At 44.2% G+C, this 17,106-nt stretch overlaps 1 protein-coding gene across 1 annotated transcript in view; it reads right to left on the bottom strand.

Annotated features, from left to right (window-relative positions):
• LOC115591724 (BMP/retinoic acid-inducible neural-specific protein 3-like) overlaps positions 1–12,299 on the bottom strand; it is a 60,597-nt gene extending 48,298 nt beyond the window's left edge. The window contains exon 1 of the mRNA XM_030433961.1: positions 11,470–12,299. The gene's annotated coding sequence lies outside the window, so the exon portion shown is untranslated. The remainder of the gene's footprint in view (positions 1–11,469) is intronic.
• Between the last annotated feature and the right edge of the window lie 4,807 nt (positions 12,300–17,106).

Raw genomic sequence — 17,106 nt, 5'->3', positions numbered from 1 at the left:
GCTGTACGCGGTGCGGTGTTGCGTACGCGGTGACCCGACTCGGAGGGGAGTCTGTGGCGTGTTAATATCAAAACCGGGCGAGGAGGTCACATTAAAACACTCTAATCCTATCATCCAGCAGGCAGCCGTCCAAAAAGCTGATGCAGGGAAACGCTGAGCTCTCTCTGTTCCCCGCTGCCCACTTGCTCTCCTCTGCTTCCTCTCACCCTCCTTTGTCTTTGGCTTCTGTTGTCTCTTCTTCCTCAAACAACCCACTCTGTTCTTCCTCTGCATTCTAAAATACCTCTAAACCCCATTTTTGACTCACATTCTCTGTTTTTTTTCCTTTCCTTTCCTTTTTTTTTTTTTTTGTTGTTTTTTTTTAACACACTTGCTATGACAGTCCTGTCAGTAAACAGTCATTGTTTTCAGACAGGTCTGCGCCAGCCTTATAATCACATTATCGCCCGAACAAAGCCATCCGCTAAGCCTTTGTTATCAGCTGCCTGGGTGATATCAGATACATGCCATTTTCACTTTACCAGGGCATTATGTCACATATTTCCAACCCCTTACGTAAACACCGCTTTTCATCAAACAACGCAAAAAAAATGCTCCTCCTTGAGGCAGGAAGCCCTCACATAATCTAGATACAGCAAATCAAATGTTGGGTGATACAACAAGAAGGAATTTTCAATTCAGGCAGAAAACAAGCACCGGGGCTCCAGTGGATCCACTCAAATATGATTTTGCGCAACGTGGGCCAGCAATAACCGGGGGCTGTTTGGAACCTCCGTGTGAAATGAAAGCTCTGTTTCTTCCTGTGAGGTGCAAATGATGGGGGGGATAGATTTTCTCCTCCATGAATGAAATGAGGACATTCGTTCCCTGTATAGTGAAATGCCGAGAATATTAACTGTATATTAAATGGAAGTCGTGGCGTCGTATAGCAAACACAGTCGTTCACCAATTATCCGTGTGGAGTTTAGCTATCAAGTGACTGTTTTGGTTTTTCTAATCTTTTCATGATCTCCCCCCGGATCTTTATGAAAACGTGAAAACACCGCCAGACATATTCTCAGAGCGCCAAGGTAATCAAAATTAAAAGTTAAATAAAAAATGTTGTGAGCTTTCCGGAGCAGTTCTCCCTGCCTTTGAAAATGTTACGGTGCCCTCTGGGCTGAGGAACAGCTCTCTGGCGTAAACTGACAGTCAGCATGTGCCCCCGTCCACAATCACCTAAGCCTCGCCTGGGATCCTTTGACATGTTTAAAAAAAATGTCTGACACATTTGCAAAGGAACCGCATGATGTTTCTTTGAGGCAAGGAAAAACCAGGGACTGTAATTCATCTTTCAAACGACAAGGTCCTGTAATTCTGCAGAGGAAAACGATCCGTTCGGAAGTCCTTTTTGTTCCGCCAGTTCGACGGTGGAGGGAGGTTGTTAAGCAAATGGCCATTTGAGTGAAGTACAGCCAAAAGTGGATCAAACTCTACAACATTTTTACGCCCACCGCCCGCCATAATGACAGGCTATATCTAGTAAGCACCACCGAATATCGAACACTTGAGCAGCAGAAATACTTAACAAGTCATCTGTGATGACTCTCGTCATGGGCAAAGTTGAATGTTTTGTCATTACTTGACCAAAAGCCTCTGCGGATCAATGGCTGAGTAAAGAGTGCTTTTGTTTTTTGGTTTTTAGTTTTTTTTTTCTCATGCACATTTTTCTTTCAATCACAACAGCTAAGTGCCTCTTTTTCTCTCTCTCCCTTGGTCTGTCCTCCTCCTCCTGTCTTTTCACTCACACTCCTCTCTGCTGGACTCTCTTCTGGCTTTCACCGCCTCGCGAATGTGCTGGATATGGATTATCCAGCCCGTCCTCATCAGAAAAACTTGCATTTAGGTTGATTGTGAGAGCAGTTTATCGTGACCCATATTAATATTTCTTGTTAGGTGGTAAACTCTATTGACTGTGGTCATCATTGCCGGAGCAAAGCAGGAAGTCGGACAAAGTAAGAGCAACAAAGCCCATGGGGAGGAGATCGAGGACAGGTGATTTGGGTCAAATAAGCTGCGTCGCATCCGGTCTGAAAGTGTAAGTCAACAGTGCGTTATTACTAACGCAGCTGAGTAACGGCACGTACATTCCTACACCTAACCAAATAGTTTCTTTGCCTAAACTTAACCACGACGCAAGCAAATGGCAAAGTTCCAGTAGGCCTGTCACCGGTCAACCTGTTCTCATTCCCGACACGTCACATACTGCAGGCTGGTCAGTGGCCCGATGCTTCTAAGTTTGACGTAGGTATGTAGGTACCCCTCCAGTGTCACTTCTTAAATCATCTTTCCATTGCAGTAGTATGAAGAGTCAGAAAAGTCCGAGTTGGGGGCCCTTGGGACGGTTGGATATGTCATACACTGGACTCCCCCTCTGGAGAGCAGGGTTCAGGTCCCTGAATCAAGAGGTAAGTTAACCTGTGTAACTCACGCCAGTTATTTAACATGAGTGTGGCAGTTACGCCAGTTAAGTAAGTGACAATAAGTATGTCATCCTAAACCTAGCCAAGTATTCTGTACCTAAACCAAACCATGACTGTTTGACATTGTTAATTAGTCGAAAAAATCACAGTCATATTATGTGAGTTGCTGGTCAGCAAGCTTTATATTTCAGAGTCTAACCAAACTACCATTTTTGTTGTTTTGGGAATGCTTATATACATGATTTTGAGAGTCACTGGCAATCAGTTCAGGTGTTGAGGTGTGAGGGTGACTTGTGATTTTCATACCCTTAGGGCCCCCTTATGGATCATTGCTCACTTACATTGTAAAATCTTCTAATATCTATACTTTTCATGGCCAAATCTTTATACGTTCTGATATTTTTTTCTTATATTTTTTGTGTGGCCTGTTCTCTTGCAGGTCAGCATGGTGGAGAATGAGATTGCCGTCCTCCTCGATCCACACTCGTGACATATATTTAATAATTGACTTCAGATATAATGAGATATTTTGTCATTGTCAAATTCAGATTTTGTTGGTCACATCCATCCTAGGAGAGGACTTTGTGGGGCTCCAAAAGATTTCATTCCTTTTTCCCTGCTAGAAGGTTTCTCTGAGGGAGTGTATCCTCTAAGGATCTTAGGATGGAGGGTGTCATCCACTGCACACATTTTAAGGCCCACTGAGGCAATATTTTGAGCTACAAAATTAAATGAACTTGACCTATTTAGTGTAACTTATCAAATGCTTTTAAAATGAAGTTTTCCGAGAAGGGTCTTGTCAGCCTTGTATCACCCAATAAAGCGATACGGCTTCACACAATAAGTTCATTCAGGGAATGGAGGCATTTCTTCAAACGCCGGTTGAAACGCAGGAGTCAGTGTTGGAAAACATCCACACCAAGCAGAAGAGAAACATGATCATAACCTAAAACATGTCTGAAAATGTTCTTCCCTCAGGCACGAGGTTAAAAAAGTAAATGAAATGCTGACAGGGCCTAGTCAAAGGCATTTTTTTTTTTTCATTACAAGGACTACTAGTGGTTACATCAGGCACAGTGTGGGCTTGATATGTCCCCCAGCTATTTGGAACCTCTGTGAGAAATTACATATCTCTTTGTTTTTCCACTTTTTATCTGAATGATCAAAAGGATCGTGAAGGAGGCATTCAAAATAAAATAAAAGAAACGTCCGTTATAAAGTTGGTTTCCCGAACTGACGGCGCAGTTAAAATGTGGTAAATGAGCAGCGTTGGAAAACAAAATAAATGTTCAGCGTGTCAGTCGGTCAAAGAGGTAATTTCATTGAAGCCATGATTGCTGGTATTCTTGACATCATGTGGTTTAATATTATGTGATTGATTCACAGACTACTTGAGGTAAATTATCCAAATTGCCAGTGTTGACACACTGACTTAATATCTCAGTCGATTTTGCTAAAGAGAACATATCCAAAACAAGCTCGTTTATTGGCCTCTTCTTCGAATCTGCGCTTGTGATGAATGGATTTATCTGTCTCCGCAAAAAAAGTCTTTCGGGCTGTGCCGCAGCACTTCCTTGTAACTTTCTGCCAAAATGACACATATTCTTCAGAGATATAGGAACGGACTCCAGTGTTGAATCCTGACTCTCCTTTTTTTTGGAGAATATGCTAAGCTTGATGAGATGTGGGAACTCCCAAGCCTGATCTTTCTTGAGAATTTCAGCAGCCGTTTTCATTGGAGACTGGGACAAAGCAGAGCATTCAGCCTCTAAACATCTGCTCGCTCGGTGTAGGATGCCAGAACTGCAACGGTCACCTACCTGAGTGTGTGTGCACGTGTGTGTGTAGGTGCTTGCATGTGTGCGTGTGTTTTTCCTGCGGTGTGTGTGTCCATATCCGTGATTGGACACACTCACCGCAGCAGATCCTCTTTGTTGGCACCGCAAGTGTGGAAACTGAAATGATTCTTGTGTTTTGTGAAATGCTCCTTTTGTGATCTCACGCAAACATCTGAGGAAAACGTTTGTAGGAAAAGAGACGCAGGCGAGGCGCTCACTTTGCGGGGGGTGGGGTTGATTAAAACATTTCATTAGAATTTCTTCAACAGGATCCACTTTGTAACTTGTCTGCGAGCCAACCCCAGAACCATCCTCAAAAGTACGGGAACAGGAACTGATAAACTTTACATCTTCCCCTCTGTGCTGACTAATGAGGTTTTTGGCCCTAATTAACCCAGTTATCTTCCCTCCTACAACTGTCAACAATACCTCTCATACCAGCGCCAGGGGTAAAAACGCAGCCTTTGTGAAATTATAATATATGACTGCCAGTCACACTCATCCGGCTGTCTTACAAACAAATACAAAGGGATGCGCTCCCACGGTGTCTTGGGAAAAAACACATCAAAGACCCAAAAAAGAAAAAAAAAAAAAATGACACGATGTATGCGCTTACACGCACCAGCATGAGCGCACATTCGCAGATCCGTAAACACGCATATATATGAGCAGCGAGTGTGAAGATTCAAAGCGGTGATATATGAACAGCAGTGATAGCTTTCTGCGGGGAAGGTCAAATGAAAGTGTGTGAGTGAGTCTGAGGGTGCGCTTTTTCTGCACAAAACTGTTGTGTAGGTGTCGTGATGGACGGCTCTCGAAAAAGAGAGGAAAAAAAAGAATCCTCAAACCGCCCGAGACGTACTTCTATAAAATCACTGCAGCGCTGTGGTCTTCAAGTCCAACAAATTCAGATTCAGTAAGTCAGTTTTTTTTTGTTTTTTTTTAATGAGTTCTTCTTTTATCGCTGTAAAATCTGACTTAAACTCTGACGATTTGCATTTTGGCTGCAATATTTGTTATCTCCTATGATCCTCTTTGTATGTAAATGAGTTTTAGTGAAATCACACAACAAAGGAACTTATTTACATGTATTATCTGCGTGGACTGCTGCCTCAATAATGTGGACTACTGTACATGAAAATACTGTATATTTTGACCTACAACACAGACTGTAGCTTCCTTAAACCTCGTGTTCTGTTAAAACTCTCAATGTGAGAATAATAAAAATAAGGGTAAAATCAACCGATGTTTAATGTTGTCTGTACTTCTGACCTTATCAAACCCAACACAGCAGTGTATTCAAGTGGGAACCATTCTCTTCACCACAAACTGGGCTCTTAGAGAGATTGCCCTCTAAGAGGAACAATGGCGTGAGTCATTTCAGAAATTGTCCCAAAACGACATATATTTAGGTCAAGTGTGAAAACCCTCCAGCAGCCGCAGTAATTATGACAGGAAGAGAGGGTGGAAGTTATACAAGTGACAGTCAGAAGCCTGCACAAGGAGGTGGTCAACAACAGCTAAGTGCTTATTTTTACCCAAACCATGATCCTGAAACCGATAACTTTCAGCAATGATTTATGAAAGCTTGGAAAGTACAGAGAATAGTCCTGCTAATTTAGGGCAGTCTTTGCAAATCGCGGATACGGTGCATTCAAATGTGTACATGTAATATTTACATTTCTCTGACATTTTACAGGTATATAAAATGACTTTACTGAGGCAGAGCGCATTGTCGTGGAGCTACAACCAGGATAGGGGGCTGCCATGCCAGTGACCACAGTTCAGTACTGCGTTTCAACATGTGTGAAAGCATTGGTGTTTTTAAGGAGACCTCGGATCAATTACCAGCTGTGTTTAGGGCAACAGTGAGATGTCAGGTCAATTACCGGCTGTGTTAAAGGTTACAGATCATAGTTATGTTTGGTTGTTTCTAGAGGGCATCAACATATTAGACCCACTGTGCTTTTGACTGAGTTCATAAAGCAAGTCAAAAAATGACGGTGGTTTATTACTGTTAGATTAGAAATGTACGGTGGGTGACATTTTTTTTATGTTTTGGGTCAACGAGTCCCCAGAGAAGTCTGCAAGATAAACCCCAAACATAGAGCATATGAAAGTTCACATTATAAATCATGCAAATAAGCAATTCTCGTTAAATTAGCAAAAGCCACAAAGTATCAAGCTCATAAAACAATGAGAAGTGTGTTTTATTTTTGACTGTCAAAGATGACATGGCTCTCCAGGACCCCAAAACAGGGCTCAGTGCTGTGAGCGAGGGTGGTACAGGGTTATGTCCTGAATCTGCTGGCTCTGTGTTTGCTCGCTGTTTGTTTGTTTTCTCCATATGAGAACATAATAAACCGGCCACAGCCACCGCCACAAACGCACCGTTGGACTTTACAGTGGTCCAGTGGATTATAGTGTTCGCCCCTAGCATAAACGTCACACCAGAGACCGTGTCTTTGTAAAATCTTTCCAAAATAAGACAGTAGCTTGTCAGGGCAGAGAAACCCTACAGCGGAGATCTTCTCGGCCAGCGTGGAAACAGATCAGGCCAACAAATCCTTCCGCTCACAAAAGCGAGATGAAAATTTGGCTGCAAGAAGCACTAAACTGATAAGAAACACAGCACTGTTCCAAATACAGCGACAATTCATCATGAATGATGGATGGCAACATGCACAGTCACCTCACGCCTCACACAAATTCACATCATTATGCAAAGAGATGACAAAAATTATCCTCCAAAAAAAGTTCCCTCAAACGCCTCCAAATCAATTCTAAACAAACTTCTATTTTCGAGCGCTGACGATCGATATAGCTATGTTAGTGCAGGCAGGAAGTGAGTGTGTGTGTGTTTTTTTTTTTTTCCGGATTGTCAACAGAGTGTGTGGTTTTGTTCTCCATGATGGCTTGTGCAGCAACTGAGGATTAATTATTTAGGCGGATTCAATCAATTACTCACCTCGTGGTCTCTATCAGCATCTATATGTGTGTACATGCGTGGGTTCCAGCAAGTTAAAACGGAGCGTGCGATTTTTAATCTGCGAGGGTGTGTGCAGTAAATCACCATGAGCCACAGTACATAAAAACTGAAGTCGAAAGCAAACACCGGAAAAGTCACCTTAATGATTGCTACCCAGACTGTAAACTTCTCACTCGCACGTTTTTATATGGCTGCATATCACCGAGTGGCCAAGAACATACAGAGAGCGGAGCTTCTATAAATCACAGTAAAACACAAATAGCCCTCTTCTGCTGGTGGCCTTGTGCAAACAGGAACAGAGGCTGCTCTTAAATTAAAGGGACGGGTTCCTGCTTCAGTCTTCTCTCTGGCTTTTTCTTCATCTTGTTTGTGTCTGGTGCTGCCACACTGGCTTCTTGAATACCCACAAGTGAAACAAATTAGTCATTAGTCTCTGCCGGTCTTACTTCTCTTTCTTTCACTGAAGAGAAAGGGCAGGCTAGGAGATGTAAGAGGCATGGCACGCGTCAAACAGTAGTTTAAATGCCATCTTGTTCGAAGCGCAAACCTTTTGCGCTTTCGATAACACATCACTCTTTTACACTAACGGCTAATTGGTTTATCTTTGACTCATGATGCCCTCTAGGTGAATCTGTGTACATCTTGCTCATGAGAAGATGGCGTTCTGTAGCTGATCGGCTAGCGTAGCATTTGCAACTTCGTGAGTGGACATGTTCTGAAGGAGCTACAGATGTTGAAGCCGATGGGTTCTTTGTTCTGTCGCATCTTTGTTTTCCATCCTTTACTTTTTGATTGCATGTCCCCTTAAATGTAGAAAACCAAATTAGCAACCATTTTTCGAAAGGGTTCTTTTTTTATATATTATAAATCACATATTTATACTGTGTAACACTTGGGTCAGGATTAGGGTCAGGGGTTAGGGTTACACTTTACGTTTCAACTTGAAGGTTCTTCTCAAATTTGACTTGTGACAATGCTGTGCTTATGTGCTGGTTAGGTTAAGGTATAAAAACTACTTGGTTAGGTTTAGGAATAAAATCATGTTTTGGCTTAAAATACCTTTTTTGTTCAACACAAAAAGGCTGGTGATGTCTCCAGATCTCATTAAAAATTCAAAATGTTGTCGTCTCAAACGGGATTAGAGATATCTTGACTTCCCGTCAAATATTTCTGGTTCCTGTTGCCACAAAAAAAAACGCTTGCAAATGTTGAAACGCCGAAGAAAATATCCAGCGGATTCACACTTACTAACGCCAATGTTTTGCCTTGAACTGAGGCCACCAACTTGCCTGACGTGTTGCCTCCCCCACCTCATGGTCCTACATGGTCAACATTTCATCCAGGTGACTTGGCTGGACTTTAAAACCACTGGACCTCCAACTTCCAATGTCTAAAACACAAAGTCCCTGGTTCTTCTGAAGGCAGCTTGAAAAGGGATGTGACTTGACATATCTTTTGGTGATATTACACGGTGGGGAGAAACGCCACTTCGTAAATAAGCTAAAAATACAATAAAAATGTTCCTGCTTGCTTGGAATTGCTTCTTTCTAGGTGGATGTGTCTTACTTTAAAGCAGCACTATATACATTTCAGGAGAATTATGGCTGTTGTCGGCTGTTGGTGGTTCAGGTCCTCCGCCAGTCCTAACCATCAGTATTCAATGACCTATGGATGAGACTCAACAATCAGCAATCATTCACCAGAAATGATTGTACATATTGTTCCTTTAAGTGTATTGAGATCATTTCAGTAGAAATTAGACCTTGGTATCCTGCGTTTTCGGTGCATCTGAGTTGGTAGTCAGTGTCGGTGTAAGGTTTTTGGGCGTGGTTACGGTTGGTGAATGAATGGCGCTCGCCAGTTTAAGTGAGAATTCTGCACTTGATTTGTGAAACATAATGAAAATGAGTGCGCTACTTTTTGCGACGGGCTGCAAATCTGCTGTGAGAGCAGTCTTTGTGTCCGTCCGTCAGTATGTGCCTTCACTGAATATGTTCAGACTCAACATTCAATTACCAGCTGCCTCATCGAGCGATTTTAGTTTAATGCCCCAGGCCCACTTAATCTGGGATATTCTGTTTTAACGCCCGAGTCAGCCTGAAATCCTTCAATGAGATGATTTTTCCCCGTTTTTTTTTTTTTTTTTTTTTATGATCTTCTCCTCTTTTGCTTTATTCTCATCTCGTCTTCCCTTCCCTTCTCTCCCTCCTGCCGCTCTTCTCCATCACTTCAGATTGAAGTCAAACGCGACAGTTTGCTCATTATCATAAAATAATGGGCCGTGGACATTGAGCGGATCCTGGCAAAACTTGACCCTGAAATACCACCAAAAGCCTGCGCGCTCCTTCTTTTTGTTCTACTTTTCATCCATTTTTCCTTTCTTCTTTCCTTTCTCTCTATCCCCAATCTTCTTATTTCAGACTTCATTTTTTTTTTTTTGCCTCCTTCCTCCAACTCCAACTTCCCTCCAAACAGCTGTCATGATCAAATACACCGCAGTGGTATTTCTCACAGCGAGGGCACTCATTCATTAAGTCAAACACTTGTTAGCATTCTAGCGCCCATCCCACCCGCCCAATTTACCCAACGCTGAGTGATGGAGAACAATTTTGCATCAAACTGAAACTGCATTTACTCCGAAGAGCCTTTTCATTGCCTTGTGATGTGTTTACTGTGGTGGCGGAGGAGGATGGAAGGGCTCGTGTCGTCTCCTCCCTCCTCAGCCATCACACCCACGAACAGTGTCTCACCCAGTCCAATGAGGCAGCCAACACTAAACTGTAAGAACAAGGCGCTCTCTCAGGCATGTAATTCCTCCTGTTGGCACTAGTTTAGAAGCCTATAGATGGCTCCCTGCTCAGACACAGTCACCATGTAGAAGTGTTTTTCAAGCTCAATTTGCCTCCTCTCGGGTACATATCCGTCCCGGGCAGCTGGTCCAATCACCAACAAAAGCAAATCTGCTCTCGCACGAGCAGAAATGGCAGCAAACGAAACATGTATGCCGGCTGGACAGCCGAACAGAGAGAAAATGCAGAAATGTGTTGAGCTGTTGACTTCTTACTTTGTGCGGGGCAGGTGAGCGGCACAAGGAGAGAAATCTCTCTTTTCATAGGAGGAGACAGTGTGCCTTTCAGGCCTGGACACGGTCGGGTTCACCAGTCTCCGAGGATAGATGAGGACACTGCTGAACAGTGGCCCTGTTGTGGCCCTATAAAAAGTCAGAGGCTGTGGCACTGATGCTGGCAAGTGGCAATGAGAAATACAGCAGTGATTCACTGGTTTTCTACAGCATGAGCCTGACAGAGTGGAGTATTCTCTCTGAGATAATGGTTTAATATAAAGTTGAATTTAAAGACGATTACAAACAGCACCTATGCCAGCCTGCCCTTGAGCCGGCATGATTGCATTCAAAATGTTATTTGTTTGCTTCGAGGGCATTTGGCTCATTAGCCTCCACACGACGATCCCATAAGGCTGCCCTGACTCATGTGCCTCCTTTCAGGGTGATGGCTTGAGGGTGAAATGTATAATTACGAAATCAGTGGGACTTTTTTTTCTTTTTTTCCCCCTAGTTCTTTTCCCCGGCTGGGAGCAGGCTGCCTCGCTGGTGCTTGGCAAACGGTGCGCCGTGTGCGCATCGGTGTTAGAGATCTGATCCTCTACAGGCGAGAATGCCAACACACCCTAAGGGATATAGATTAGAGATGTTTGTTGGAAAAAGGCAGAGAAAGGGTGGCAGTGTGTGTGTGTGTGTGTGTGTGTGTGTGTGTGTGTGTGAGAGAGAGAGAGAGAGAGAGAGATGGGGCAGGTGGGACGGAGGCAGATCAGTGATGGAAAGAGATGAGTCTGATTGTGCTCCGTGAAACTGACAAGGCATGAAAAGCAACGCTGTGTATGCTTGCATGCATGTGCAGGTGTGAAGTCTGAGCGTGTGTGTGCGTGCGTGTGTGTGTGTTTCTGTGCTTGCATTGTTGCCAAGCCCTCAGAGCATTCCCTCCATGTAACAGCACAGCAGATTTCACAGTCAGGGCAAGCACAACGCTGCTCTGTAGTCATGTCCCACAGCAGAATGAGCAGTAAATATCCACAGGTAGGTTAGGTGTGCCTTAAGGCATTCTACTTCAGCTACACACATCCACATTAGACCACAGACATATGCGTAATGACGGGAACTCACCGCGGTTTGGAACAGCAGATAAAGTTTAACTCAGTATTTCCCATTCTCTCGCTGAATCTCGGTGACTCTCAACTGTCGCCACTGTGGAGGAACTCATTTCACAGTTTGTCGGGGTTCGGCAGCAACTCCGCGGAGACAAAACAGCCCTCCGCAAAAAAAAAAAAACACCCGAACACACACACTCAGGGATCCGGAAAAAAAAGAAAAGAAAGAAGAGGTGAAAGTAACCGAAGAGGACGGCTGCTCCGGACCAATCCGTCGCACGGTTCTACACCAGTGAGAAACTTTGACTTTGGCTCTGGAGCAGGGGAGGGGGGGTTGAAAAGTCGCCTTATCCCACTGTAATTCACCGTTCCTAGAAGCAGAAGCTTTGACCTTTCTGGGGATAATGACTTTACAAAACGAAATCATCCAGCAGGAGATGTAGTCAAGAGGAGAGGAGGAGAGAAAAGGAGGAGGAGAAGGAGGAGGAGAGAGACTCGAGGAGCGCAAAGGGGCTGTCGATTAGAAGATTTCAAAAAGACGCGTTTGCGCATTTGTGTCAGCCAGAGAGCGGCGGGGTCCAACGTCGGACAGATGCGACGGAATGCGGCTAGCGGGACGCGGACAGCCGCCCCACGAAGATGGTTAAATATCCCGTTCTGAATTCCACCCTTTTCTTTTTTCGCTTTTTTTTTTTTTTTTTCTACTTGACCCGCCTACTCCGCAGCGCTGTGCGGAGAGAGGACGCAGCGGCGGAGCAGCCAGACGAACTGTAGGTAGGCGCCCTGGCAGCAGACAACAGGGCATGGGCGCCCCAGCTCTCCCCTGTGCCCCTCTCTCACTTAGTCACATGTTTAAGACACAAGTGGCCCTCTGTAATAGCTGCCAGAGGAGGGAAGAGCGTGGCGGGCGACGTGGGGAGAATGATAACACGCTTTTTTTTTTGGTCACAGTCTCCATCTCTGCCTCTCACTTTTAAATGAAGAAGCACTGGTGCGCACTAAGCGAAATGACACTCTCGCCATTAACTTTACGCCCCAATCTAGTTCTTTTAATGCCGCAGTTATTTATAAAGACATGGGCATTGGCAGTAATTGAATATCCCCCATAACTGCTCGGCCGGTCCACTCCAAAAGCGCCTCAAGAGAGGGACGTCAACATTGAAGTCCTTATCTGTCTGAGCTGTCACATAAGTCAGAGGAGAGTGAAGGTGCTGAGCATAATGTCTAATCCTCTCCGGTTTTGTCTTGTGAAGCATGCCCGTGCATGAACTATGAGTCATTAAGTGGCGCTGCAAAAGAGGCAGGCAGCCCTGCTTAAAAAGAATCTCCATGCAGCAGAGAGCGCGCACCGCCACCGAGTGAGCGGATAGATGCTGGCATTTTCATAATGACTGTGACAGCACACATTAAAGTAACAGGGATCAGCGCCGTTAAACTGTACGCCGAGGCACCTGATTTCATCTCGTGTCGCGCTGATCAGAAGCAGCAGCAGCGTGTGGGGGATCTGAGGTGACCGCCACCGAGCAGGGACGATTAATATTCAGAGAGCAGCGGGAGCGTCTTTTGTCTGAGTTACGTCTGAAATACAACTTAAATGATTCAGTTATGTGGACACTCTCCGGAGTGGGTGGACTTTAAGGCCATGGTGGCTTAACAAAAAAAAAAAAAAAAAGAATGCTGAATAGTTAGCGTGAAGATAGAATATGAATTGTTATAATGCTTGTGGCAGTTTGTGTTAAAAAAAAAAAAAAAAAAAAAAAACCCTCTGGTAAACACTGAGGGATGTGGCAAATGTAAAGGTTGCGGTGCTGAATCATGAGCAGTACAGTTTTATGGGAGGCGTCCTTGAGTCCTGTTTCAACACTCCAAGAGGAACTCAGCCTACCCACAAACAGCAGAAATGCAATCTGCCAGAATCAGGGCTTTGAATTCTACAGGCACAGCAGCCTCGGTGTGGCGCTAATTAACCCAGTTCCCCCGTGTGTGTGTTCACTGTCCATTTAGTATGCCGCGCTTCGCCGTAGCTGTCCGTGGCGCTGGAGTTGATTTATGTCGCGTCCCGGCAGAGATCGGTGCCAGATTCGGTGTGACACTGACTCCGCTTCGTATTCCCGACTGTCAATTCCGGTCAGGATGCCGCAACGAAAAGGGAGTGACAACTTGTTAGAAAAATCTCATCAATTTCACCCTTTCCTTAAGTGTATCCATCCATCTGCGCGCTGCATTAGCAAAAAGGATCCCGAGCCGTTCGTCACTCATATTAAAGCCATCCAGCTCTGTGGATGTTGTTGTTGATGATGATATGCTTATGGATGGAGCGCTGTCCGTGGTGCTGAACAACCAGCGGCACACTGTTTGGAGCCTCTGGGATCACTCACCCTTGCGCGCATGGTTTCCACTGCAGTTGACACACATTCAGAAGCCATTTTTAATCGGTTGAGTTGGAGCACCATGTCCACATCAGCAGGTGGCAAATCCCCAAAGCCCAGTTCACAGCTCGCTTTGATTATCGTTGTATATCTGTGTCATTTTAAAGCCACAAAACGCACGTGTCTGAAGAAAGGTACTTCACGATCGAGGCCCAATTCCAGGTCAACAAAAACGCCCGCTGACATTCTGAGCGGGGATACGACTCAACAATCAACCGTCTTTCTCCAGAAAGTTACTTATTCCACTTTTCCACCTAAAGTAGCAGGTCTACACAGGTTTTTAAAAATCGCTATTGACCACATACCCACTTCCGGGCAAGGCAGCCCGTCTGCGGCCTTATCTGAGGTGTTCCGTTGGACATCAGTGACGTCACGTTTCACGCCACAAATGCACCGGAAACAGTTGTGACAGAAGAGAACGCAACAACAGGCCCATTGTGAGAGAAGTGTCTGTAAAAACGCTGGATAATTTATTTGGAGTGTCCCATCCCTCCCCGCAAAATGACTCCTTTCACTGCCATGAATGGAGCCATCTGGTCCAATAACATTTGGAAAGTCTAGAGGAGCTGCACGATTCAATTATTTTATCCCCCTTCAAGTTAGCCGAGTGCTAAACAGGAAGTTAGCCAGCTCAGTCGGCCATCCAGGTATTTTCTCAGCCGGGATGTCAAACCTTTTTGGCTTCAAAACACAACTGAGCAGCTTTCGTAGGAATGAACAGGGCTCCAACTCCAACACTGTGTCCAGTGTAACGTCTTTAATATTCCTTACTTATTTACGCGCCACCACCAGATGTTGATAACATGTTATCAATTTTAGATCGAGGCTGCAGAGTCAATTGACCCGAGTGTGAATGCGGAGTTTACACATTCCTATTGCACACAAAAGCCTGATCTTAGGGTTAAGTGGGACCGCTTACCAGTGGGAAAGGGGGAACAGAGTTGCTTTAAAAATAGCTGAGGGAAGAAGAAATGTACCAAGAACCTCTGGAGAACAGTTAGATTATCGTATTTAATGGGGAAAAAAAGTTGACTAAGGTGTTCCTCTCCTCACTCTGCCCGGCTTTTACCGACATTGTTCTGGTACATCGTATTCTGTTACCACTGCAGTGGATGTTTTGCACCCAACGGTGTATCCTGCCAATTTAAATAAGAACATATGCATGTTTTATTCAAAATATCGACATAATTGCACTTAAATGATTTTATTAAAAATCAATTTTGTATAGTCTTTAGATTGTATCTTAATTAAGGGCCCTTTTTTTATGTAAATAAGCCCAATAGCCAGAATATACCCGCTGGTGCAGATGACATCCAGACCTATATTCAGTAAAAAATAATTTAAACTCCTATCTTTTTTTTTAACCTGTCTGATTATAAATGATTGAAGAGTTGCTCCTGAATCACATATTATATCACTGATGCATCTATTAATTCATGCATACAAAGGGTTAAAGTTTAACTTTCAGATTAAAAAACTACCCAAATGCTTGACTGGATAAGTGATTCAATGTGTTTAAATTAGCAAGTGCTCTCCTTACATAACAGCCAAACTAAACATAACTTCAGACCACTTTATCTGAAAGTGTTCCGTGTGACAAAACACTTAACATTTCACCAGAAATATATATATATATTTTTTTTAACGCCAAAAGGCTCTTTAGTGGAAACACTGTCCCTTTGTTCTCGCCCGTGACCCGCTAAGTACTGTAATTCCATTAATTTCACTATCAACAATTAATGACCTCCATTAGCATATTAATGAGTGATGTTCATGAAATGGATCTCCATCATGTCTGGTGGAACTGGAGCAACCCAGTGGATTTGCGGCTCCAGTGTCTGTGATGAGCGAGGCTGTGTAACTAATTTACACCTTAAGCACAGTCTCATTAGAGGACCTGGGAGTGTCTGGAGAGCATCACATTCATTTTAGCTCTGCGACTGTCTGGACGGGTGCAGAAAATGTCCCTCCAATAGGGAGCTGGGTGGGTGGGGGTGGGGGGGGAAGCTCAAGCTGTCACGTGTCATATTTGGCCTTTTTCGCTGTCATTCTTCATTTTGGAATGCCAGCATTCGGTTCAAAAGAGGAGTTCACGTCCATGTCAGCGATGAGTCACTCCTGAATCAGAGATGAGATGTAACCTTTTTGAGGGGGGCTCCTGGGTTTCACTCGCATGCTCGTTTGATATAACATTTTTGACGACTGCAAACTTTAACACGCAACAGGATTTGCCATTTTTCTCCCGCTCCTGCGCGTCCGTCTCAGTAGATCTTACTGTATAGCCGACTGGCTGACTGTCAGGCTCCGGCGAACTCTTAAGCAATCGCCACCACCCCCACCCCTCCCACCCCCCCGCTATAATTTGACCTTAGCAGTCTCCAATATCCCTGAGGCAGCCATGGAGGACAGTTGATTCAGATAACTCCATTTCACCGGGCCTGTGAAATGAATTTAGGTCTGTTCAACTAAGGGCCCATTCATTTTGGCTCCATTTCACCGTCTATCATTTCCCCAGAATACCATCAGACCAGCAGTTATCTATTCTATATTTAAAACAGCTAGGATTATTTGGTGCATGGGAGGAATATACCTCATACAGATTACCTCAAGCTATCTTGTGGTACCTTCTATCTATTGCTGCACTACAGATTCGGTATTAGAATTTAAGCCGGTGCCAGCAGTATCATACCCTGTTTATTATGGTATGTGCTTATCGCTGCGCATCCAGGACAAAAGGCTCATGAACGGAGGGAACTTTTAAGCTGCTCGTAGGGAATATTTCACTTTTTTTTGTCTCATCACCGAGCCAATTCTGCTGCTTCCCCTCTTGACTTTTTTAAGGAGGCAAGGGGCAATCATCATTACTTAGCCGAGCCGAGCCTTTATTGAAGACCGCACAAGAACAACCCCGTTGACACGTATCCTAACTGGGTGCTGCAAAAGACCTAATGAGACTCTTCAGGGTTAATGTTTTAATCTGCCGGAACTTCTCATAATATCATAACCGGTTCCCCAATGTGCCATACTGTTGTACTTATTATACCATAAACAACACTTTGCGTAATGGCCACTACGAGGCTTAATGATGAACCTGATGAGAAGAGGAATTAAGTTGATACCGGAGGCTGTTATAAAGGAGATAACCTTGTTTTTTTGGCTGGAAGCGACCACGGTAATGCTGTGATAGTAATCAGTGTTTCCATTCAAGATATTTATCATGGATC

This window comes from Sparus aurata, chromosome 11 (genome assembly GCF_900880675.1).
Source record: "Sparus aurata chromosome 11, fSpaAur1.1, whole genome shotgun sequence".
Taxonomy (NCBI): domain Eukaryota; kingdom Metazoa; phylum Chordata; class Actinopteri; order Spariformes; family Sparidae; genus Sparus; species Sparus aurata.
The sequence above is the reverse complement of the archived record's forward strand: the minus strand, read 5'-3'. Positions and strand labels throughout refer to the sequence as shown.